Source organism: Triticum urartu, chromosome 4A, assembly GCF_056163025.1.
Source record: "Triticum urartu cultivar PI428250 chromosome 4A, HENAU_Tu73, whole genome shotgun sequence".
Taxonomy (NCBI): Eukaryota; Viridiplantae; Streptophyta; class Magnoliopsida; order Poales; family Poaceae; genus Triticum; species Triticum urartu.
Window position 1 is genome coordinate 275,826,706 of NC_141876.1, and position 27,302 is coordinate 275,854,007.

Consider the following 27,302-nt stretch of genomic DNA (forward strand, 5'->3'; position numbering starts at 1 on the left):
AATTGTGCATCATTTGGATCAATGTGCACACGGTATCATATTTTCCATCCAAGGCTCTTAGGATGTTCTTGATGATGAATCTGTCGGTCATCTCTTCACTTCCTAAGCCGGTAATCTCATTTGTGATGAGAGCAAGCCTAGAGTACATTTCAGCGACACCTTCACCATCCTTCATTTTGAACTTATCAAGTTGACTTTGAAGCACATCCAATTTGGATTCCTTGGCGGACTCGGTACCTTCGTGCATATCAATCAAAGTATCCCAAATTTCCTTTGCATTCGCAAGACGACTGATTTTGTTGATTTCTTCAGGGCGTAATCCGTTGTAGAGGATATCGCAAGCTTGAGCATTGTATTGCAACATCTTCAATTCTTCCGCGGTTGCTTCACGATTTGGTTCCCTTCCATGGAAGAATCCACCTTGCAAGCCAATACACACAATAGCCTAAACGATGGGTTATGTCCAAGAATATGCATTTTCATCTTATGCTTCCAACTAGCAAAATTAGTACCATCAAAGTAAGGACCTCTACGGTGGTAATTTCCATCACTAGACGCCATACTCTCCTAGGTTGTGGAACCAAGGCTATAATCACCAAAGCTATGGAAATCAAGGTAAAACGAGACCAAAGCTCTAATACCACTTGTAGGATCGAATGTAGGTCTAGAAGGGGGGGTGATTAGACGACTTGACCAAATAATAGCTAGCCTTTTCCCAATTTTAAGTCTTGGCAGATTTTAACAACTTAACACAAGTCAAGCAATCAACCTACACATGCAATTATAAGAGTATAGCAGTGGAATGTAAAACATTGCATATGAAGGTAAAGGGAGAGGTTTGTAAAGGCAAACGCAATGTAGACACGGAGATTTTTGGCGTAGTTCCAATTGAAGGAAACATGCCCTAGAGGCAATAATAAAGTTGTTATTTATATTTCCTTATATCATGATAAATGTTTATTTTTCATGCTAGAATTGTATTAACCGGAAACATGATACATGTGCGAATACATAGACAAAACAAAGTGTCCCTAGTATGCCTCTACTTGACTAGCTCGTTAATCAAAGATGGTTAAGTTTCCTGACCATAGACATGTGTTGTCATTTGGTGAACGGGATCACATCATTAGGAGAATGATGTGATGGACAAGACCCATCCATTAGCTTAGCATAATGATCGTTAAGTTTTATTGCTATTGCTTTCTTCATGACTTATACATATTCCTTTGACTATGAGATTATGCAACTCCCGAATACCGGAGGAACACCTTGTGTGATATCAAACATCACAACATAACTGGGTGATTATAAAGATGCTCTACAGGTGTCTCCGAAGGTGTTTGTTGGGTTGGCATAGATCGAGATTAGGATTTGTCACTCCGAGTATCAGAGAGGTATCTCTAGGCCCTCTCGGTAATGCACATCATGATAAGCCTTGCAAGCAATGTAACTAATGAGTTAGTTGCATGATGATGCATTACGGAACGAGTAAAGAGACTTACCTGTAACGAGATTGAACTAGGTATGATGATACCGACGATCGAATCTCGGGCAAGTAACATACCGATGACAAAGGGAATGACGTATGTTGTCATTGCGGTTTGACCGATAAAGATCTTCATAGAATATGTAGGAATCAATATGAGCATCTAGGTTCCACTGTTGGTTATTGACCGGAGATGTGTCTCGGTCTTGTCTACATAGTTCTTGAACCGATAGGGTCCGCACGCCTAACGTTCGATGATATTATGAGTTGTGTGTTTTGGTGACCGAAGATTGCCCGGAGTCCCGGATGAGTTCACGGACATGACGAGGAGTCTCAAAATGGTTGATAGGTAAATATTATTATATTGGACAATAGTATTTGGACGCCAGAATGGTTTCGAAGTGGTTCGGGTATTTTTCGGAGTACCGGGAGGTTGCCGGAACCCCCCGGGGAAGTAATGCGCCAACATGGTCCATAGGGGAGGGAGAGGGGAGCCCACAAAGGGTGGCGTGCGCCTCCCCATGGGCTGTACGAATTGGACAGGGGGAAGGGGGCGCACCCCCTTTCCTTCCTCCTCTCCCTCTCCTTCCCTTTTCCCCCTGCGAAAGAAAGGAAGGGGGTGACTAGGACTAGGAGTCCTAGTCAGTCCCCCCCCCCATGATGCGCCCCCTGTGGCCGGCCTCCTCCCTCTCCTCCTTTATATACGGGGGCAAGGGGCAACCCAAAGCACAATAGTTGTTTCTTAACCGTGTGCGGTGCCCCCTCCACAGTTTACTCCTCCCGTCATATTGTCGTAGTGCTTAGGTGAAGCCCTACGTGGATCACATCACCATCACTATCAGCATGCCGTCGTGCCGATGAAACTCTCCCTCGAAACTTTGCTAGATAAGAGTTCGAGGGACATCATCGAGCTGAACGTGTGCAGAACTCAGAGGTGACGTACGTTCGGTGCTTGATCGGTTGGATCACGAAGACGTTCGACTACATCAACCGCATTAAGCTAACGCTTCCTCTTTCGGTCTACGAGGGTATGTGGACACACTCTTCGCTTCTCGTTGCTATGCATCTCCTAGACAGATCTTGCGTGATCGTAGGAATTTTTTTGAAATTGCATGGTACGTTCCCCAACAGTGGCATCCGAGCCAGGTCTATGCATAGATGATATGCATGAGTAGAAGACAAAGAGTTGTGGGCGATCATAGTCATACTGCTTACCACCGATGTCTTATTTTGATTTGGTGGTATTGTTGGATGAAGCGGCCCGGACCAACCTTACATGACCATGTTCATGAGACCAGTTCCACCGACAGACATGCAACTTGTTTTGCATAAAGGTGGCTGGTGGGTGTCTGTTTCTCCAGCTTTAGTTGAATCGAATTTGACTATGACCGGTGCTTGTTGAAGGTTAAAATAGCACACTTGATGAAAAATCGTTGTGGTTTTGATGCGTAGGTAAGAACAGTTCTTACTAGAAGCCCGTAGCAACCACGTAAAACTTGCAACAACAAAGTAGAGGATGTCTAACTTGTTTTTGCAGGGCATGTTGTGATGTGATATGGTCAATACATGATGTGATATACATTATTGTATGAGATGATCATGTTTTGTATAAGTTAACGGCAACTGGAAGGAGCTTTATGGTTGTCGCTTTATTGTATGAAATGCAATCGCCATGTAATTGCTTTACTTTATCATTATGCGTTAGCGATAGTCATAGGAGCAATAGTTGGTGAAACGACAACGACACTATGATGGAGATCAAGGTGTCAAGTTGGTGATAATGGAGATCATGACGGCGCTTTGGAGATGAAGATCAAAGGCACACGATGATGATGGCCATATCATGTCACATATTTTGATTCCATGTGATGTTCATCTTTTATGCATCTTATTTTGCTTAGTACGGCGGTAGCATTATAAGATGATCCCTCACTAAATTTCAAGGTATAAGTGTTCTCCCTGAGTATGCACCATTGTGACAGTTCATCGTGCCGAGACACCACGTGATGATCGGCTGTGATAAGCTCTACGTTCACATACAATGGGTGCAAGACAGTTTTGCACGTGCAGAATAGTCAGGTTAAACTTGATGAACCTAGCATGTACAGACATGGCTTCGGAACACTGAGACTGAAAGGTCGAACATGAATCATATAGTAGATATGATCAACATAGAGATGTTCACCATTGAAAACTACTCCATTTCACGTGATGATCGAACATGGTTTAGTTGATATGGATCACATGATCATTTGGGTGACTCGAGGGATGTCTATCTAAGTGGGAGTTCTTAAGTAATATGATTAATTGAACTTAAATTTATCGTGAACTTAGTCCTGATAATTTTTGCATAGCTATGTTGAATTTTAATGACCCGTGCTACCGTTCCCTTGAAATTTAATGCGTCCCTAGAGAAAGCTAAGTTGAAAGCTAAGTTGAAAGATGATTGTAGCAACTACATGGACTGGGTCCGTAACTTGAGGATTATCCTCATTATGAACGTTTGGCAAGCTAAATCTGATGACTGCTCGATAGTTCAGTGTGCCATGATTTAAGGCTTAGAATCAAGACTTCAAAGACATTTTGAACGTCATGGAGCATATGAGATGTTCCAGGAGTTGAAGTTAATATTTCAAGCAAATGCCCGAGTTAAGAGATATGAAGTGTCCAACAAGTTCTATAACTGCAAGATGGAGGAGAACAGTTCTGTCAATGAACACATACTCAGAATGTTTGGGTACCATAAACAGTTGACTCAGCTGGGAGTTAATCTTCCGAATGATAGTGTCATTCATAGAGTTCTTCAATCACAGACACCAAGCTACAAAGGCTTCATGATGAACTATAATATGCAAGGGATGGAAAAGACAATTCCTGAGCTCTTCGCAATGCTTAAGGCCGCAGAGGTAGAAATCAAGAAGGAGCATCAAGTGTTGATGGTTATCAAGACCACCGGTTTCAAGAAAAAGGCCAAAGGAAAGAAGGGGAAGTTCAAGAAGAATAGCAAGCAATTTGTTGCTCCCGGGAAGAAGCCCAAGTCTGGACCTAAGCCTGAAACTGAGTGCTTCTACTGCAAAGGGACTGGTTACTGGAAGCGAAACTGCCCCAAGTATTTGGCGGATAAGAAGGATGGCAAAGTGAAAGGTATATTTGATATACATGTTATTGATGTGTACCTTACGAATGCTCGTAATAGCGCCTGAGTATTTGACACAGGTTATGTTGCTCATATTTGCAACTCGAAAAAAGGGCTACGGATTAAACGAAGATTGGCTAAGGACGAGGTGACGATGCACGTCGGAAATGGTTCCAAGGTTGATGTAATCGCCGTCGGCACGCTACCTCTACATCTACCTTCGGGATTAGTTTTAGAGCTGAATAATTGTTATTTGGTGCTAGCGTTGAGCATGAACATTATATCTGGATCTTGTTTGATCCGAGACGGTTATTCATTTAAATCAGAGAATAATTGTTGTTTTATTTATATGAGTAATATCTTTTATGGTCACGCACCCTTGATGAGTGGTCTATTCTTGTTGAATCTCGATCGTGGTAATACACATATTCATAATATTGATGCCAAAAGATGCAAAGTTAATAGTGATAGGGCAACTTATTTGTGGCACTGCCATTTGATAGAGGCAAAGGTGTCCCGATGTTTCGATGAGATGGTGGCTATCGTTTTCTGTGGGAGTCGACCTTGGCGATCCGACTACGAACGTGCGAGACGTCGCGCCTTAGCAATCGCTAAACCAACTTCCGAGGGGTTATTGACCACGCCGGAGCACGATCAACCTGACCACGAGGGCCTGTTTCCTGCGAGCAAACGAAGAACAAGCAAGAAACTGAGATTGCAATCTGGATATTGCGAATATAAGATGAAAGCTTTATTGATCAAGGTGGGGTTCTGTGACGTCTTAGTCTGGTCGTTGGACACAAACGAAGTACGCGAAGTTGCAGCTATGGCGAACTTTTAATCTAAACAAAACCCAAAGTCTAAACGACGCCCTAAGGGCTGTATATATGGAGGAAGAGAGGGGAATTTCGTGGCCCTTGAGGGTGGGGTCCGAAACCAACTCTAACTCTTGTTTCCCCACACATACGGACTCTAAAAATAGCCTATACTTAAGTATTTCGAAATTACATGGGCCTGGCCCATTAATAAGGTGACGCAGCACCTAGAGTAGCCTATGGACGAATATTATGAAGTGGCATCTTATATATTTCGTCCATGGCTTCATGCACTCCGTATGGCGGCTTCAAAGTCCTGAAATCATCACTTGTAACTCCGTTCTTGATCCCCTTGCGCATGCCATCAACTTCATGCGTGTTCTTGCTCCAATGTTCATCCTTCTCCAAGCTAGGCCCTTCATTTGAAAGCAAAACAAATGTATCCAATTTAGGCAGCATCATAATCTCATGAACATTAGAATCATTACCAAGAAACGAAAGTACCTGGTAATTTAATTGGCATGCGCGAGCTCTAGTAATTGGTCCAGTATATGTAACAGTAGGGGCTGTGGGTGTAACAATGGTATTGATGTCCTCATCATCCTCCCCTTCTTGAAATGAAGTCGTCCTCGACGGAAGCTCATCTTCCTCACCCAAATAAGGCTTCAAATCTGCAATATTAAAAGTGGGACTAACCCCAAAATCTGCAGGTAGCTCAAGTTTATATGCATTATCATTTATTTTCTCTAAAACCTTAAAAGGACCATCAGCACGTGGCATTAGCTTTGATTTGCGCAGATTAGGAAATCTATCTTTACGCAAATGTAACCAAACAAGATCTCCAGGTGCAAACACAACATGTTTTCTACCCTTATCTCCAGCAAGTTTATATTTAGCATTCATACGCTCAATGTTTTCCTTAGTTAACTCATGCATTTTTAAAATCAATTCAGAACGTTCTTTAGCATCAAAATTAACCTTCTCTGAAGATGGAAGAGGCAACAAATCAATAGGTGCACGAGGTAGGAAACCATACACAATTTCAAAAGGGCACATCTTAGTAGTAGAATGCAATGAACGATTATAAGCAAATTCAATATGAGGCAAGCATTCTTCCCACATTTTCTTGTTATTCTTCAAAACAGCCCTAAGCATAGTAGACAATGTTCTATTGACTACTTCAGTTTGTCCATCAGTTTGGGGGTGACAAGTAGTACTAAAAAGCAGCTTAGTCCCCAACTTAGCCCATAAACATCTCCAAAAGTGGCTAAGAAATTTAGTATCACGATCTGAAACAATAGTATTTGGCACACCATGTAAGCGAATAATTTCACGAAAGAACAAATCAGCAACATTAACAGCATCATCGCTTTTATGACATGGTATAAAGTGTGCCATTTTTGAGAACCTATCCACGACAACAAATATGCTATCCCTCCCCTTCTTTGTTCTAGGTAAACCTAAAACAAAGTCCATAGATATATCCTCCCAAGGAACACTAGGTACAGGCAAAGGCATATATAAACCATGAGGATTGAGTCGTGACTTAGCTCTTTGACATGTAGTGCAGCGAGCAACAAAACGCTCAACATCCCGTCTCATCTTTGGCCAAAAGAAATGTGTAGCAAGTATATCCTCCGTCTTCTTGACGCCAAAGTGTCCCATTAATCCTCCTCCATGCGCCTCCTGCAACAACAAAAGACGAACGGAGCTAGCTGGAATGCATAGCTTGTTAGCACGAAACACAAATCCATCGTTAAGAACGAACTTGTTCCAAGTTCTCCCTTCCTTACAATTCTGCAATACATCTTTAAATTCAGCATCATTAACATATTGATCCTTGATGGTCTCCAAACCAAATATTTTAAAGTCAAGTTGTGAAAGCATAGTATAACGACGAGACAAGGCATCAGCAATAACATTTTCTTTACCCTTCTTGTGTTTAATCACATAAGGGAAAGTCTCAATGAATTCAACCCATTTAGCATGTCGACGGTTCAGTTTTGCTTGACTTTTAATGTGTTTCAAAGATTCACGATCAGAATATATAACAAATTCCTTGGGCCATAAATAATGTTGCCATGTTTCTAAGGTCCGAACAAGAGCATATAATTCTTTATCATAAGTAGAATAGTTCAGACTAGGCCCACTCAATTTTTCAGAAAAGTATGCAACAGGTTTTCCATCTTGTAATAACACGCCTCCTAATCCAATTCCACTAGCATCACATTCAAGCTCAAAAGTCTTATTGAAATTAGGAAGTTGGAGTAAAGGAGCATGTGTCAACTTATCTTTCAATACCGTGAAGGCTTCTTCCTGTGCGGTACCCCAAACAAAAGGTACATCCTTCTTTGTAAGCTCGTTGAGAGGTGCAGCAATGGTGCTGAAATCTCTCACAAAACGCCTATAGAAACCAGCGAGGCCAAGGAAACTCCTCACTTGTGTGACCGTTTTGGGCTGCGGCCAACTCTCAATAGCTTCAATCTTGGCTTTATCAACTTCAATTCCCTGTGGAGTAACAACATAGCCAAGAAAAGATACTCGGTCGGTGCAAAAGGTGCACTTTCCAAGGTTACCAAACAAACGTGCATCACGTAGAGCAATAAAAACAGCACGTAAATGTTCCAAATGTTCCTCCAAAGATTTGCTATAAATCAATATGTCATCAAAGTAAACTACCACAAATCGTCCAATGAAAGCACGTAAAACTTCGTTCATTAACCTCATGAAAGTACTAGGTGCATTAGTTAACCCAAAAGGCATGACTAACCACTCATATAATCCAAACTTAGTTTTAAATGCTGTTTTCCATTCATCTCCCAATTTCATACGAATTTGATGGTAACCACTACGCAAATCAACTTTGGAGAATATTGTAGAGCCACTCAATTCATCAAGCATATCATCTAGCCTAGGAATAGGATGACGATAACGAATAGTAATATTATTAATGCCTCTACAATCAACGCACATACGCGACGTACCATCCTTTTTCGGCACTAAAATGATAGGAACAACACAAGGACTAAGGGATTCGCGTATATAACCTTTGTCGAGCAGTTCTTGTACTTGACGCATAATCTCCTTCGTCTCCTCTGGATTGGTACGGTATGGTGCCCGGTTGGGTAATGATGCACCGGGAATTAAGTCAATTTGATGCTCAATCCCGCGAATAGGTGGTAATCCCGGTGGCACGTCTTGTGGAAAGACGTCGGCGAACTCCTGCAAAATGTTAGTGACAGCAGGAGGCAAAGAGGAAGGCACGTCCTCGAATGAAAATAATGCCTCTTTGCACACAAAAGCATAGCAAACAGATTTGCTAAAATCTAGATCATCAATATCAGATTTGGTGGCAAGTAAACATGCACTTTTCAATTTAATTTCAGAAGCAACACTAGATTGTTTATTATTATTAGGCTGCATTTGTTGCTCAAATTCTTTTGCCACAATCTGATTTTCACTCTTAGTTTTCTCCTGTTTTGCTTTATTAGCTCTATTAATATCATCTTTCAAAATGGAATTAGGAGTCATAGGAAGCAAAGTAATATTTTTATCCTTATGAACAAGAGTATACTGATTGTTTCTACCATGGTGAATAGAATTTTTATCAAATTGCCATGGTCTACCAAGTAATAAGGAACATGCTTGCATCGGTACCACATCACAATCAACATAATCAGCATATGTAGAGATACTAAAATGCACACGAACAGTACGTGTTACCTTAACCTTGCCGCTGTTGTTGAACCATTGGATGTAGTAAGGATGTGGATGTGGTCTTGTGGTGAGAGATAGCTTCTCCACCATCTCGATGCTAGCCAAGTTGTTGCAACTCCCTCCATCTATGATCACGCGAACAGAACGTTCCTTCACAACTCCCTTTGTATGGAACAAATTATGCCTCTGATTTTGCTCAGCTTGTGTAACCTGCACACTCAAAACACGTTGAGCAACTAAACATTCATACCTGTCAGCATCTTCAGGAGCCATGTATTGCGTCTCATGATCAGAATCGTCTCCACCGTGTTCGTCACGTGTAAGAAGAGCCAAAGTCTCCTCATCGTAGTCACTAGCGGACTCATACCCACCATCCTCAGTAACAATCATCACACGCTTAGATGGGCATTCTCTCGCATAATGACCTCCACCCTTGCAACGTCGACAAATAATATCATGTGTTTGCCCTGTTGATGCCATGGATGAAGAAGAGCTCTTTGCAGGCCCAGAAGGTGTGCTCTTGGCAGATAGTGGTGATTGTGCCTGCTTTATTGTATCACGGTTGGAGGTGGCAGCCGACGGAAGCACTGGTGAAGCAGAACGTGTGGAAGTAGATGATGCACGTGGTGTCCATGAAGAAGGTCGACCTGCAGAAAAGTTAGTCCGCGCCAATGCCTGTCGATCCTGCACTTCACGTTCAGCTTTACAAGCAAGATGGAATAAACGAGTGATATTAGTATACTCCTTATACTCTAGAATCGTCTGAATCTCTCTATTTAATCCACCCATAAAACGTGCAAGCATAGCTTCATTCTCCTCAACAATACCACATCTAATCATGCCAGTTTGTAATTCCTGATAATATTCTTCTACAGAATTTTTTCCCTGTCTTAAGCGCTGCAATTTTTGAAGTAATTCACGTTGATAATATGGTGGAACCCAACGAGTACGCATAGCAGTTTTCAAAGCAGCCCAAGTAGCAGGAATGGGATATAATCTACAATGCTCAGACCACCAAACACATGCAAAACTAGTGAATGCACAAACAGCAGCAGGAACACGTCTCTCCTCGGGATATTGTAAACATGTAAATCGTTGTTCAGTTTCTAACTCCCAAGTAAGATATATATCAGGAACATATCTACCCTCAAATGGTGGAATATTCAATTTTAGTTTAGGGAGATGGTCATGATCTCGTACCTGAGGGTGAGCCCTACCATTGCCATTATTTGCATGTGGACGACCTGATGGTTGCTGTGCTGGTGGTGGCACGTAGTTCTGATTTTGATCAACCTCATCCTCGTAATCGCCAGCAAAATCATCCTCCTCCGCATCAGCAGCAGGAGCCACAGAAGTAGCAACAGCAGCACCAACAGTTTGGCCAGGTGCAAGAGGGAGACGGCTCGCTCGGCGGAGGGCTGTTTCACGATGTGTAGGTAGTCGTCGTTGTTGTTGTTGTAGAGGTGCGTTAGGTGCAGCCGGTGGTGGTGGTGGAAGACGCGCGAGCAATTCATTAAACCTGTTATCGAGCTTTGTTTCGAACGTCTTCTCCATGTCATCTATCTTCTCCATGGCCTCTTCAAATCTGTTTAGCACATCCTGCACCTGTCCATTCATCATTTGCTGAAATTTATCATGCAACTCCTGATTCGTCATGTTCTCCCAGTCAGTCTCGTCGGCTTGTGATCCTTCCATGGTTAGCAACAATAGAAAACACACAAGAATATGATCCTACAGAATACTAACAAGAGGTGGTGGTGGCGGGTGTCACAAATCCGTCAAGCAAATCTCAAATTCTTACCAGTTCTTACCCAGCAGCAGGCGGTGATCGGCAACCGGTGTAGTCAAAACTCTCAAAAGCTTGGATAGAGCGATTGCCAGGGAGAGTCAAACGCACGACGTAGAGGTATGTGGAGCTGGGAAGGCTTATAGTATGGTAGCAAAAAGGGTCAGCAATAATCAATTCAGAGATGCAAAGTTGAATAAACGCTCAACGACGGTACTGTGCTGGTCCTAGGCTAGACCGTGCTAGAGACGCGAGCCTAGAACACTAACAAAATCACGGCGCTGCACGTAAATAAGGGAAAAGCACATCGGAATTGAGATTGATCTCAAGAACAAACCTAATATGAGAAGAACTCGGATTGGTGGTGGATATATGGTTGTGGTATATGGCAGCGGTGGTGGTATATGGTAGCGGTGGTGGTATATGGATACAGATTGGTGGTGGTATATGGATACGGATTGGTGGTGGTATATCGATATGGATTCAGAGCGATGGCGGATAAGCAAAAGTAGTAGATGGGCGATGATGATGGTGCGGCGGCGGCGTGACAACTTATGACCAGAACTCGAAACTCTAAAAGACTAGACTCTAAGACCAGCAACTTGACACGACGATGCAACCGCAAATTCAACAAAGCAAAAACCCTAAAAAGATTATGCAAAGGCTCAGATTGGTTCGGATATGATGAACTAACCCTAATTTTTTTTTGTGTGGCTTTTTCGTGGACTGTAGGTATGAAGAACAGACTCGATCTAATCTACGAAAAATTGTAAAATCTCACCGAGCAACCTGGAAATCTGATACCACTTGATAGAGGCAAAGGTGTCCCGATGTTTCGATGAGATGGTGGCTATCGTTTTCTGTGGGAGTCGACCTTGGCGATCCGACTACGAACGTGCGAGACGTCGCGCCTTAGCAATCGCTAAACCAACTTCCGAGGGGTTATTGACCACGCCGGAGCACGATCAACCTGACCACGAGGGCCTGTTTCCTGCGAGCAAACGAAGAACAAGCAAGAAACTGAGATTGCAATCTGGATATTGCGAATATAAGATGAAAGCTTTATTGATCAAGGTGGGGTTCTGTGACGTCTTAGTCTGGTCGTTGGACACAAACGAAGTACGCGAAGTTGCAGCTATGGCGAACTTTTAATCTAAACAAAACCCAAAGTCTAAACGACGTCCTAAGGGCTGTATATATGGAGGAAGAGAGGGGAATTTCGTGGCCCTTGAGGGTGGGGTCCGAAACCAACTCTAACTCTTGTTTTCCCACACATACGGACTCTAAAAATAGCCTATACTTAAGTATTTCGAAATTACATGGGCCTGGCCCATTAATAAGGTGACGCAGCACCTAGAGTAGCCTATGGACGAATATTATGAAGTGGCATCTTATATATTTCGTCCATGGCTTCATGCACTCCTTATGGCAGCTTCAAAGTCCTGAAATCATCACTTGTAACTCCGTTCTTGATCCCCTTGCGCATGCCATCAACTTCATGCGTGTTCTTACTCCAATGTTCATCCTTCTCCAAGCTAGGCCCTTCATTTGAAAGCAAAACAAATGTATCCAATTTAGGCAGCATCATAATCTCATGAACATTAGAATCATTACCAAGAAACGAAAGTACCTGGTAATTTAATTGGCGTGCGCGAGCTCTAGTAATTGGTCTAGTATATGTAACAGTAGGGGCTGTGGGTGTAACAATGGTATTGATGTCCTCATCACCATTTAGGTCATATTGGTGTAAAGCGCATGAAGAAACTCCATGCTAATGGGCTTTTAGAATCACTTGATGCTTGCGAACCATGCCTCATGGGCAAGATGACTAAAACTCCATTCTGTGGAAAAATGGAGTGAGCCACTGACTTATTGGAAATAATACATACTGATGTATGCAGGACGATGAGTGTTGAGGCTCGCAGCAGGTATCGTCATTTTCTGACCTTCACAGATGATTTGAGCAGATATGGGTATATCTACTTAATGAAACATAAGTCTGAAACATTTGAAAAGTTCAAAGAATTTCAGAGTGAAGTACAAAATCATCATAACAAGAAAATAAAGTTTCTACGATCTAATCGCGGAGGCGAATATTTGAGTTACGAGTTTGGTCTTCATTTAAAACAATGTGGAATAGTTTCGCAACTCATGCCACCTAGAACACCACAACATAATGGTGTGTCCGAACGTCGTAACCATACTTCATTAGATATGGTCCGATCTATGATGTCTCTTACCGATTTACCACTATTGTTTTGGGGTTATGCATTAGGGACAGCTGCATTCACGTTAAATAGGGCACCATATAAATCCATTGAGACGACACCGTATGAATTGTGGTTTGGCAAAAAACCTAAGTTGTCATTTCTTAAAGTTTGGGGTTGCGATCACTGGTGCACGTCGGTCCTAAACAAACGGTTTCTAACCGCTTTCCGCGATGGAATTTGGAACCATCGCCTAGTGAGTGTGTGCGATAGGGTGTCCTTCCTACACAACCCAGAAATCGTCTGGGATAGGCCCTCCTGGGACCCAGGCTGGGGCCGTGTGCGATCGGGCGTGGCATCGAAACCCAATCATTTCCGTAGGTATGTACATCCCACACGGTAATCCGAGAAAATCATTTCCATAGGTATGTACATACCATAGGGTAATCCTAGAAAATCATTTCTGTAGGTATGTACATCCCACATGGTGAATCCCAGAAAAAACATTTCCATTCGTATGTATATCACACACAGTCAATCCAAGGAATACGTTTCCGTTCTTATGTACATCCCACATAGTCAATCCAGGGAAAACGTTTCTAGTCAGATGTACATCCCACACAATTTTATGTGTATGTTCGTGTCTGAAAGGTGTAACTATCACACACGGTCTTCCTTGGTTAACTATTTGCTTTTATCAACTATATCACACATGATTTGATGAAGAAAACTATGTGACATTGGGCTATCCATCGCAAGCGCTTTTACTGCTAGAACCGTTTGCAAAGATCCATGACACATTTAGCAGGTTTATTAGTTTACAATTAGTAATTCCAGTATTACACAAATTCACATTTCATATCGAACAACTGTTTGCCAATTTCATATCAGGCACATAAATATATTATAACATCATAGTACGGTAGTTACATGAAATGGCACAGTACAACATATAGCTAGTTCAACTTCATAAGAACAATATAATCATTTCCCTAATCGAGATCATCAAGGCTCGTCTTATCCACCTCTGCTTTCAGTTCAGTAAGAACCCGTTTTGCACGGGCCAACTGGAGAAGTGCCTCCTCCTTTGCCAATACCATCTTAGCAAAGTCTGATTTAAAAATATGAGCTCATTCTCCACCTTCAACTTTTTATCCCGCATCTTGAAATATGCTTCAGTGTTGAAAAGACTTTCTCTAAGCCTATGTGTGTTCTCTTCCTCATACACGCTCCAGAGATTCGTTAGGCACACCTTCAAAGATTGTAGCCACTCTTGATCAACCCACTCCAAGTAAGAACACTTCCATTCATCCTATAATATTTAAAACTAGATCAGTAGCAATTGTAGGGGAAATGGGTTTATAGCAACATAGAAAATCACCAATTCTTATTTTGAAAAACTGAAGAAACATGTTAATTATGACATATCTTCTCAAAAAGATCAATGTGCAAATGAAATAATTGGTACTGAGACAAGAACCAAATTCTGGAACATCAGAAGCTATAATTAACTACCACGACGCTACAAGTTCTTACTCATGTACAATAAATAACAAATTGAACATTTTATGAGGAAGGTAAATATAACTGCAACAACATAGCGACAATGTTTGGATGACAGCTGATAGAGGCAAGGGTCCCGATCTTTCAATGAGATGATAACTATCGATTTGGTGGAGACGACTTTGATGATCCGACTACAAACGTGCACGACGTTGCGCCTTAGCAATCGCTAAACCAATCTCCTGAGGTTACTGACGATGCTGGAAGCACGGTCAGCCTGACCATGAAGGTCTATTCCTGCAAGCAATCGAAGAACGAGCAAGAATATGATAAAGCAATCTGAATATTGCAAATAAATATGAAGTATTGATAATGGTGGGGATCCGGAAGCGGTCTTGGTCTGGTCGTTGGACACAAACGAAGTACACGAAGTTGCAATGGCTAACTTTTAACTAAACAAATCCCAAAGTCTAAACGACGCCCTAAGGGCTGTATATATGGAGGAAGAGGGGGGAATTTCGTGGCCCTTGAGGGTGGGGTCCGAAACCAACCCTAACTCTTGTTTCCCCACACATACGGACTCTAAAAATAGCCTATACTTAAGTATTTCGAAATTACATGGGTCTGGCCCATTAATAAGGTGACCGGCACCTAGAATAGCCTATGGACGAATATTATGAAGTGGCATCTTGTATATTTCGTCCAAGGCTTCATGCACTCCTTATGGCGGCTTCAAAGACCGGAGATCTCCACTTGAACCTCCGTTCTTGTTCTGTTCGCACGCACCTTCATCTCCGTGCTTGACCATGCTCCAATGTCTCCAATGTCCAACCTTCTTGTTCATGCTAGACACTTCAATTGCAAGCAGCACAAATGTATCTAAGTTAGGCAGCATCATATTCTCATGAACATTAGAAACATTACCAAGAAATGAAAGTACCTGATAATTTAATTGGCGTATCTGAGCTCTAGCAACTGTTCCAAGAGGTAAAACAACAGGGGATACGGGTGTAACTGTGGTAGCCATGTCCGCATCATCCTCCCCTTCTTGAAAACAAAGCCGTCCTCGGCGTTGCTTAATCTGAAATATGGCTAACAATAGAGACAAGGTGTACACGTTGTATATGTATATGTCATCCATTTTAACTGATCTCAGTTGTGGCACATGTGACACGGTTATACAAGAGCACCCTTCAAAAGTCGTGAAAAATAAAGCCAATATATTATCACAAGAAGTCAAAGGCATGAAAATATTGCAACTCAGTTTGCACATATAAGTGAAGCTCTTATTCATAATAAAAGATTGGCAATGCTCATCATTAAACCATCCCAACCTTGATGAACCATCACCAAGATTAGAGGTCATATCAAAATAATTAAACATTGGCACAACTATTTTCAAACGTATTTGATCCAAATCTGATCGTTTCACTGATTCACATGGTTCCTTTGCATCAATAGTTAATTCAATGGGTTCACTCAAAATTGTTTGATCACATGGCAAAGTCAAATCATGAACATAGTCCTCTAAAATAGCTGGTGTGATCAAAGTAGTGGGTAGCTCATCGCATGGTTCATTTAAATTGACAAGGAATTCATCATACTCATGTGGAGGTGGAAGATCGGTACCTTTGTCATTACCTCTGATGATCAACAAAGATGATGTAGGCACTCTAGGTGGCGACACGTCACATGGTGGAGCTGATGTAGTGCTCTCAACAATGGATGTTGTTGCCATAGGAGACGCAGTGGTGGAAGGAACAACCGTCGCAACTCGTGGGATTTGCACCTTCCGCTTGTTTATCTTGTGGGCAACACGTCTTGTTATCTCCTGTTCAGCTTTGCAAGCAAGACGAAACAAACGGTCCATAGGATAACATGTTTCATGAATTAGTATCTCCTGAATGTCACGGTTTAATCCTCCCCAAAATCTATCCATAAAATCTTCTTCACTTTCTTCTAAAGAGGAATGCAACAAGGTAGTTTGTAAAGTATCATAATATTTTGTTACAGTGTCACTACCTTGTTTTAAATGTTGCAACTTTTTAATCATGTCACGAGTATAATAAGCGGGGACGAATGTATGTCGCATGGCAAGTTTCAAATCATCCCAAGTAATAGGTATATAATCAGGGTGTAACCGACAATATTCACTCCACCAAACTAAAGCATAACCAATGAAAGAACCAACCGCAACCTTAACTTTTTTACATTCATCAAAATTATGGGAAGCAAATATAATATTTATGTCGAACTCCCATTCAATATATAAAGCAGGTCTAAAACGGCCATTAAATGATGGTATAGAAACATTAACCTGATCATGTGCATTTGGATGTTTATGCACCTCTCGTGATCGTTGTGGAATTTGCATAGGTGGTGGCACGTCTCCCGCGATCGACAAAGCCCATGGATTGACTCTAGATCCTGTCATGATTAGTAGAAACAAGAAACAAAATCCAAAAATAATGTCCTATAACTACTAGGATGTGGTAGTAAAACGCTCACAGTAAAGCAAATATCAATGTCTTACAATGTCTTACCATGCAGCAGGCGGTGATCGGCAACCAGCGATGTCAAGTAACTCCAAAAGTTGGGTAAAGCGATTGCCAGGTGAACGTATGGATAGATGGTGTAGAAATATGTGGAGCTGGGTTGGCTTTATATATGTGGGAAAAAAATGCTACAACCACGTTAATTAATGCAAGCTGAAAATTCGTTCAAAGTGGTCGAGTGCTGGTCCTAGGCTAGACTGTACTAGAGACGCGAGCCTAAGACACAGATGAAAATTCACACCGCGACGGAGGAGAATATAATGAAGTGAGGGAAATCGCATTCAAATAGTATGATGCGCTCCAAAGCAAACGACCCAAAAAAAAATTCTCTCTCCAAAAGCACTGTAGATTCAGCAATCAAAAATGTGTGTGACACAAAGACCAATGAGGCAGCCCATAAAACTTATGCGTTGTTATTTTCCGAACGAAGTCAAACGCTTGGTCTTTTTTTTGAAGAGGTACAAGTACTAGTCACGCGGCTCCACAAGGAAATGCCCCACTTTTTTTTGGCACACCAGAATAGCCAAAACGAAATTGGTAGTTGTACGCTCACGTATTCCAAAGAAAACAATCCAAACAAGGCAAGAATCGTACTCTTTAAATTCTCCCTTTTTTTTCTTCCACAAAACGAGCAAGGCAAATCAGATTTTCCTTATTTCCTTTTAAATCTCCACGGAATTGCCCCCCCCCCCCTTTTTTTTGCTGCGATCTTCAATACTCCCGTAAGGAAACTCCTCCTTAAAAAAAATCAAGCGTGCCACACTAGGACACCCATATCCAAACGTGCTAAATCTGTTTTTTTTTGTATTACTTTCCAAGTGGTAGCACACAATCCACACGTCCTTCCTTGTATCCTTTTCTTTTTCAAAGGCAACAGCCCATCAAATCTAATCTGCACTTCCTTCCAAAAGAAATGACTGTTTTCAATTTCGTTGGAGATCCAAACCTGCCTTTTTCTTTGCTTCTCCAACCGACCAGATGTGCTGCGCTGAGCTTCTCTCTCTCTTTTTTTGTTTTTCTCTCTCTCTTTCCAAATAAACTAGTAAGAGTAGCCACGCACTAGTATGTAGGACTATTTCCTTTTCTCATTAATTCTCAAGTCAACTTGCCAAACGAAACAAAACAGAACGGAACTTTCCCTTCCGCCCAAATATAAACTTGCAAACTTGTAGGACACCAAATCACGTTGGTAATGCCTCTAATTCGTTTCCTTCTTTATCCTTTTCTTTCACTGGATCCAACCTGGTCACGTGACATGCAAAGATTCTCTCTGGGTTTTTTTTTCTTCGGACCAGCGCCACGTTCAAGGAACGACTGCTCTCTCTCGAATCAGATAATAATTTTTTAAACCTCCAAACAACCCCGTGGGCAACACATAGAAGTACCTTGGAAAAAGAGAAATCGTTTTATTCTGTCCTATTTTCCTGCTGCACCAACAACCTCCATTTTCGTTATTCTCTTTTGGCAACGTCCCAAGAAAATCCTTCGTTTTTTTTTTCTAGACCATTTTTTTAAACTTGCCAATCTCGTATGGGTCTCAACCTCCTGATGAGCACTTTCCAACGAACTAGTACTAGTGGTCAATATCCTCTCTTTTAATTTTCTATCCTTTTTTTTCAAACTCCAACGTGACCAACTAGTACTCTTGCTGAACAACCAAAGTTGCGCTGATTCTTCTGGCAAATCTGTCAACGAAATCTCCTTTTTCTTTTACCAACGCAAAGCAGCTCAACAAACCAACAGAAACAATCAGCACTTGCCTTCTTCAAAGTTTTCTCTTCGTCTTCTAACTTGAAAGGATGCAACGACAAAACGATGGCAGCGGCAATGAACTCACGATGATGATGCGGAGAAAAATTACAGGTGGCAGCGGAAGATGACAAAGAAGTGTATGATGTTGTGCGTGGATGCGGTATGAATAAGACGTGACTAGAACTCGAAACTCTAAAATACTAACACTAAAACCAGCCACTCGACACACGATGCAATCGAAAATTCAACCATGCAAAAACTAAGTGATAATAGCGAAAGGCTCAGACTGTCTGGGATACGGATGAACTAATCTAACTCTCTTTTTTTTGTCGCTTTTTCTTGGACTCTAGGTATGAAGAACAGATGCAACCTAACTATGAAAAACTGGTAAATCTCACCGAGCAACCTGAAAACTGATACCACTTGATAGAGGCAAGGGTCCCGATCTTTCGATGAGATGATAACTATCGATTTGGTAGAGACGACTTTCATGATCCGACTACAAACGTGCACGACGTTGCGCCTTAGCAATCGCTAAACCAATCTCCTGAGGTTACTGACGATGCTGGAAGCACGGTCAGCCTGACCACGAAGGTCTATTCCTGCAAGCAATCGAAGAACGAGCAAGAATATGATAAAGCAATCTGAATATTGCAAATAAATATGAAGTATTGATAATGGTGGGGATCTGGAAGCGGTCTTGGACTGGTCGTTGGACACAAACGAAGTACACGAAGTTGCAATGGCTAACTTTTAACTAAACAAATCCCAAAGTCTAAACGACGCCCTAAGGGCTGTATATATGGAGGAAGAGGGGGGAATTTCGTGGCCCTTGAGGGTGGGGTCCGAAACCAACCCTAACTCTTGTTTCCCCACACATATGGACTCTAAAAATAGCCTATACTTAAGTATTTCGAAATTACATGGGCCTGGCCCATTAATAAGGTGACGCGGCACCTAGAATAGCCTATGGACGAATATTATGAAGTGGCATCTTGTATATTTCGTCCAAGGCTTCATGCACTCCTTATGGCGGCTTCAAAGACCGGAAATCTCCACTTGAACCTCCGTTCTTGTTCTGTTCGCACGCACCTTCATCTCCGTGCTTGACCATGCTCCAATGTCTCCAATGTCCAACCTTCTTGTTCATGCTAGACACTTCAATTGCATGTAGCACAAATGTATCTAAGTTAGGCAGCATCATATTCTCATGAACATTAGAAACATTACCAAGAAACGAAAGTACCTGATAATTTAATTGGCGTATCTGAGCTCTAGCAACTGTTCCAAGAGGTAAAACAACAGGGGATACGGGTGTAACTGTGGTAGCCATGTCCTCATCATCAGCAAATTGATACTAACAGGTGTGTACATGCACAAATTTAGTAACACTGAACTAATAGCACTAAGGCCGTCCACTATGTATGCCAAAACTGGGGTAAAGACAACTATTCCTACATCTCGCACCGGTGCCCTGCACTGGCGAGCCGATGCAGCGGAAAAAAATCAGGGACCCGGACTCCGGAGCACGTAGTTGCTCCGATGCCCAGTTCCTTCGTGCCTTAAATATTTAGTATTTTAGTGCTTGGCTGCTCGGATGTGTGGACCAAAGTTGGATGCACAAACTGCTGAAGCGGTGCCAAATAATTTTCTAATGGCACCGCTGATGAGATGGCAAAATTTAAGATAGTAGGTACAAACTGTGACACTGTCTTAGGATGCATTTGGTTGTAGGTGTGGTATGAATGGGTTGGGACCGTGACAGTGTCTGAATCACATCTAACAAATGATTTGTAACAACGAAAGATGGTCTAACCTTCTCTGCACATGCCAGAAACTTCCTCCCACTGTCCACATAAACAAACGCAACTAGCTTCACTCATGGAGATTGATGGTGACAACGAGCAGATAGATCTTCAGCCACCCCGCTCCATTCGTTGGCACTGATGGTCTTAGGGAGCTACAAGAGGAAGAAACGACTCAAATTGACCTCCGGGTAAAAATCCTTCATTCCAAGTCATAGCCCGAGAGAGAGAAGATAGGCATACCCGGGTGGTGAAGGAGTAGTTGCCGAAGGAGGAACCGCTGGAGATGTCTTTGAAGAAGACCATGGCGACCCCAACGGCAGGATGCGAGACGGCGAGAGCGATGAAGCGGCTATAGCTTAGCAAGGAAGGAAGGAAGGAGGAAACAGGAGAAATGTGAGTTCTGGTCAGGGAGAAAAGGGGGTGGGGAAGGGGGCGGGGTAGATATTTTGGCGGTAGGCCAAAATTTTGGAAATGTGGAGGGAAACTTTGCGCGTGGTGCCGCCGGACCATTCACTTTGAACGATTGTGTGCATCGCAAACGATTCTTCTGCTTTACGTGCATGGGATGAGTTCGATAATTCAAATTTTGGTCCCAAGGCATGGGCACATTCACTTTGAGCGCACGCAGTGCCGCGGGACCATTCACTTTGAACAATTGTGTGCATAGCAGAGGATTCTTCTTCTTTACGTGCATGGGATGAGTTTGATAATTCAAATTTTGGTGGAAATTTCCCCGGGTACGTCATTGCATAATTTAACATCGCTTGCTAATTTGGGCACACAAAAGAGCATACAGCAGACAGACCACACTTACTGAATCGAGCAATTTTAGTAATTACACAGAGCCAGTTGACCTAAACATTGCTCTAACAAAAGACCAGCATTAAAAATAAAGCATAAGTATGCATAATTGAAAATCCTCCGCCGCGCCGACTTATGCATCGCCGGTGTGAGATGAGACATCGATGACTTGTCTTGGCGACATGCCGCCATTGGTGGACTCCGCGTCACCCCTGCTGAAGTCGACCGCGTCCTCGTCCTTGTCCTCGTCCTCATTCTCGGCGCTGCCCTCAAGGTTGTAGTACTCATAGTAGTGGCTGTGCCAGAGCTCGCGTTGGTACTCCACCGCTGATTCCTTGACGGACAGACTCTTCTCTATCTCGACCTCGGCCACGCGCAACCCCTCCTCCCGGCGCTCCTCGATCTCCGCCGCCTCCTGCATCTCCAGCTCCCGCTCGGCGACCTCATGAGGAAGCAGGTGCTCCATGGCCGCCACCGCCTTTTCAGGCATGGGTTGCATGCTGGAGTCCGAGGTGGCCTGGATTATCTTGGCGTGTGCATCCTCGATCTTGCCGTGGATGGCCAGGGCGACATCAGCGGCACGGACGGCAGCTCAAGCGCTCTCGGCGTTTGCAGCCGCCATCGTAGCAGCAGCTGCAGCCATCTCAGCTGCTGCAGCTGCCCTGTCGGCTGCCACAGACACCCTCTCGGTGGAAGCGGCCGCGCTCAATGTGGATGCGGTGGCACTCTCGGAGTAGGCGGCCACGCTCTTGGCGTAGGCGGCGGCGCTCGGGGGGGGGGGGGGGATGCGGCCATCGTACGGGCCTTCACGAAGTGTTTCCACGTCGTCATCTTTGCTAGAAGGGGGTGCGGGAATGGGGATCGGGATTCGTGGATTCGGGGGTTGCCGACACAAGAGCAGACGAGCCGACGAAGCTTAAGGAGGGAGACTTAAATAGACCGAGATATTTTCATCGCAAACGGTTCCTAGAAAACAACTGTGTGTTATGTTGTAGATATTTTTATTAGCTATGAAAGAATAATTTGGAATAAAGTGCCAACGGATGGTGTTTTAAATGAACGAGAAATTTTGTAGTACTAATACAACTATCATGTCAAATTTTGGAAAATTTTAGGGGTCATTTGACCTTCTAAGACATTTAAATGATTTTCTAGCCATTTAATGACCGTAATTCAAATTTGAACTACATCTACATGCAACGCCTAACCAAAACGGTTTGAAAAATCATATATGTGTACTTGTGCGAGTTAATTCCATGTGCAGTAAGTTAGAAAAGAATTTTCAAACATATTGGTTTCACGACATGGACACATGCATACGTATGCATGGAGTGACATGACATTTTAATTCAGAAATAGAAAAATGATCAGAAACACATGAAACCTTGGTTGATGCAATGTCATGCCACCAAGATGATGTGGTAAAGAAATTGGCATGTTTGACGAACGTTTGTACACACACCCCTCACAAACCGGAGCAACTCGCTAGAAGGTTCATGGTTCCGAGAGGGAACAATGCATGTTTGAGGACGAACGGGAGATAGCTTCCTCTTATGGCCTTCACATTTTTTTCCTACGTTTAACGTGCACTAATACAACTGTCATGTGAAAATTTGGTAAATTTCAGGGGTCATTTGACCTTTTAAAGACATTTTAAGTGATTTTCTAACCATTTAATGACCGTAATTCAAATTTGAACTACATCTACATACAACGCCTAACAATAAAGGTTTGAAAAATCATATTTTTTGTACTTGTGTGCGAGTTAATTCCATGTGCAGTAAATTAGAAGGAATTTCCAAACATATTGGTGTCAAGGCATGGGCACATGGATGGAGTGCATGCCATGGGATTTTAATTCCAAAAAATTAAAAAATGATCAGAAAAACATGAAACCTTGCTTGATTTAATGTCACCCACCAAGATGATGTGGTAAAGAAATTGGCATGTGTGAAGAAAGTTTGGACACACACCCCTTACAAACCGGAGCAACTCGCTAGAAGGTTCATGGTTCCGAGAGGGAACAATGCATGTTTGATGACGAACGGGAGATAGCTTGCTCTTACGGCCTTCAATTTTTTTCCTACGTTTAACGTGCACTAATACAACTGTCATGTGAAAATTTGGTAAATTTCAGGGGTCATTTGACCTTTTAAAGACATTAAATGATTTTCTAACCATTTAATGACCGTAATTCAAATTTGAACTACATCTACATGCAACGCCTAACCAAAATGATTTGAAAAATCATATATGTGTACTTGTGTGCGAGATAATTCCATGTGCAGTAAATTAGAAGGAATTTTTAAATATATTGGTCTCACGACATGGGCACATCCATACATATGCATGGAGTGACATGGCATTTTTATTAAAAATAGAAAAATGATCAGAAACACATGAAACCTGGGTTGATGTAATGTCATGCCACCAAGATGATCTGGTAAAGAAATTGGCATGTTTGACGAACGTTTGGACACACGCCCCTCACAAACCGGAGCAACTTGGTAGAAGGTTCGTGGTTCCAAGAGGGAACAATGCATGTTTGATGACGAAACGAGAGATAGCTTCCTCTTAAGGCCTTCAAATTTTTTCCTACGTTTAACGTGCAACCGTCATGTGAAAATTTGGTAAATTTCAGGGGTCATTTGACCTTTTAAAGACATTTAAGTGATTTTCTAACCATTTAATGATCGTAATTCAAATTTGAACTACATCTACATTTAACGCCTAACCATAACGGTTTGAAAAATCATATTTTTGTGTACTTGTGTGCGAGTTAATTCCATGTGCAGTAAATTAGAAGGAATTTCCAAACATATTGGTGTTAAGGCATGGGCACATGGATGGAGTGCATGCCATGGCATTTTAATTCCAAAAAATTAAAAAATTATCAGAAAAACATGAAACCTTGCTTGATGTAATGTCATGCCACTAAGATGATGTGGTAAAAAAAATTGGCCTATTTGACGAAAGTTTGGACACACGCTCGTCACAAACCGAAGAAACTCACTAGAAGGTTTGTGGTTCCGAGAGGGAACAATGCATGTTTGCTGACGGAGGGGAGATAGCTTCCTCTTACGGCCTTCAAATTTTTTCCTATGTTTAACGTGCACTAATACAACTGTCATGTGAAAATTTGGAAATTTTCGGGAGTCATTTGACATTTAAAAGACATTTAAGTGATTCTCTAACTATTTAATGACTGTAATTCAAATTTGAACTACATCTACATGCAATGTCTAACCAAAACGGTTTAAAAAAATCATATTTTTGTTTAATTGTGTCTGAGTTAAAAAATCATCAGACGATGTAAATATCTGGTGTTCAAAAAAGAAAATGTAAAGACCTGGTAAGACAACCGGCCCCCACACGACTGGCAATCTATCTCACGGCTCGAGGTTTGGTATATGAATGGGAGGGATCATTAATCAGTCACAATTCTGCATTGGAAACCGTCAGCTATTATGTTCACACATGAATTTTGGCTATTATGTTCACACACGGATTTTGATGCGGGAATCGTGTGTAATTCAAACTACGGTAGTCATAATTTCCAGCGACCGGCGTTTGTACTGTCCCCGTCGATCTATATTCCGGCCGCTGATAAATACTACCTTGCTCACTTCGTCCCACCTGCATTCTCATCTACATCCTCCCCTAGCTCGCCCTCTCTCTCTCTCTCTCTCTTTCTCTCTCCCTCTCCCTCTCAAATCTCTGCCATGGCGCCGACGAGGAGTTGCCGCCCCCCGAGGACACTCACTTGAGTAGCAGCGACGAGGACCCCTATGCGCCGCCTGACGAGGTTGCGTTGGACCCCCCAACTTTGGATTGGTTTTGGGGCCAGTACAATCTTTGTCCGTGGAAGTCGCTACCGCCGGCTGAGAAAGCCAGGCAAGTGGTGTTCAAGAAGGAGATGGCGGAGGAGGAAGCCAAGTAACAGGCGGCCTGTGAAGCCCGTGATGCCGCCTGGAAAAAGGAGGCGGCGGAGCTTTGGGGGCGAGCACGTCGTCGTGCCGAGGAGGTGTACAAATACGGGTACTTCGCGAGGAAGGTCATACGCGCTAGGCGCCTCATCGCTGCGTGGAGGTGGGACGATAAGCTCTAGCGTGCCACCGACGAGGAGCTCCGGCGGGCGCCCAACAAAATGGCAAGATCGGCCGCGCGCTTCCGCCAGCAAGAGGCAGATCGGTATGTCAAGCGCTGCGAGGCGGATGAGTAAGAGTACTGCCTCTGCACTGGGAAGACGTCGCGCGAGGGAGCTTCTGGCGAGGGGCTGCCAGAATACCGCCACAGGAAAGATTATTAGTTTTAGTATTGATCGTTTTCAATTTTATGCATTGTACCTAGTAGTTAAGTATCATCACGTATATGTGCTAATATTTATATATATATATATGTATATATATATATTCTATGATGATCTAATGAACAATTAATATATATACTACGAATTCCATTTTCTATGTATTTTTGTATACTAATTTGAATCTAGCTGTTATAATCCACATATACAGAATGGAAAGCGTATATACACACATTGAAACCGAACATATAAGAATGGAAAACAGAGTACACACATTGAAACAGAGAAATAAACAGAGCAATACTATGACTGTTGTGAATACATACCTATCCCCCTCGAAATGACTTTTCAAAATAAAATGCGTCCATGAGACCATGACCAGTAGCCCTTGCCTAGGGTAGCTCTTGGCTCTGCCTGAACTCGTGCAGGCATTCGTCCAAGCAGTCAACACGCTCGCGGTACATCTGGAGCATGATTTGGAGCTCCAAGTTGGCTATTTCATCAGAGATCACCAGCTCGAGGATGTGACGGCCATGTTCCCCTACTACGCCCAGGTGGACACCTGGGCCAAGGAGGCGGTCGAGCCTATGGACCAGCGTGTTAGCATCCAATGGGCGCGGACAAGGCGAACGACGGCACCCATGCGAACGGCGCGGTGGGCGTCCGGTGCAAGTACGGCATGGCCGACCTCTGGTGCAAGTACGACATAAGGGACTCTGCCCACTCCTGGCGAGGAATGGGGGTACTGACAGCACGTGTACCCAGCTGCGACACCGTGTCGACAGCAGGCAAGCGCCGCTTGATCCGCTCTTGCTCTGCGGCGCGCCGCGCCTCTCGCTTTGTGGTGCTTCAACGGTCTCGTCGTGCGGCGAGCCACAGCCTATCGACGCGGATGCGCCTAGCTTGCTCTGCGGCACCTGGCTAAGCCCACCTGGCTAAGAAAAGAAAGGAACTTACCTAGCAAAGCCCACCTGGCCGGGTACTGTAGTAGCCAGCTGGGCAAAGCCAGCCCAGCCCACCAGGGGCTCCTCCCTATCATCTTCCACCTCCTGCCAGTAGGCAGGAGGGCGTGTGGCTGCCGTGCGTGCACACGCGCCCCGGCCACCTACTGCTTGCCGCCCCCCCCCCCCCCCTCGTCGCCTTGGATGATGAGGACATCAATACCATTGTTACACCCACAGCCCCTACTGTTACATATACTGGACCAATTACTAGAGCTCGCGCACGCCAATTAAATTACCAGGTACTTTTGTTTCTTGGTAATGATTCTAATGTTCATGAGATTATGATGCTGCCTAAATTGGATACATTTGTTTTGCTTTCAAATGAAGGGCCTAGCTTGGAGAAGGATGAACATTGGAGCAAGAACACGCATGAAGTTGATGGCATGCGCAAGGGGATCAAGAACGGAGTTACAAGTGATGATTTCA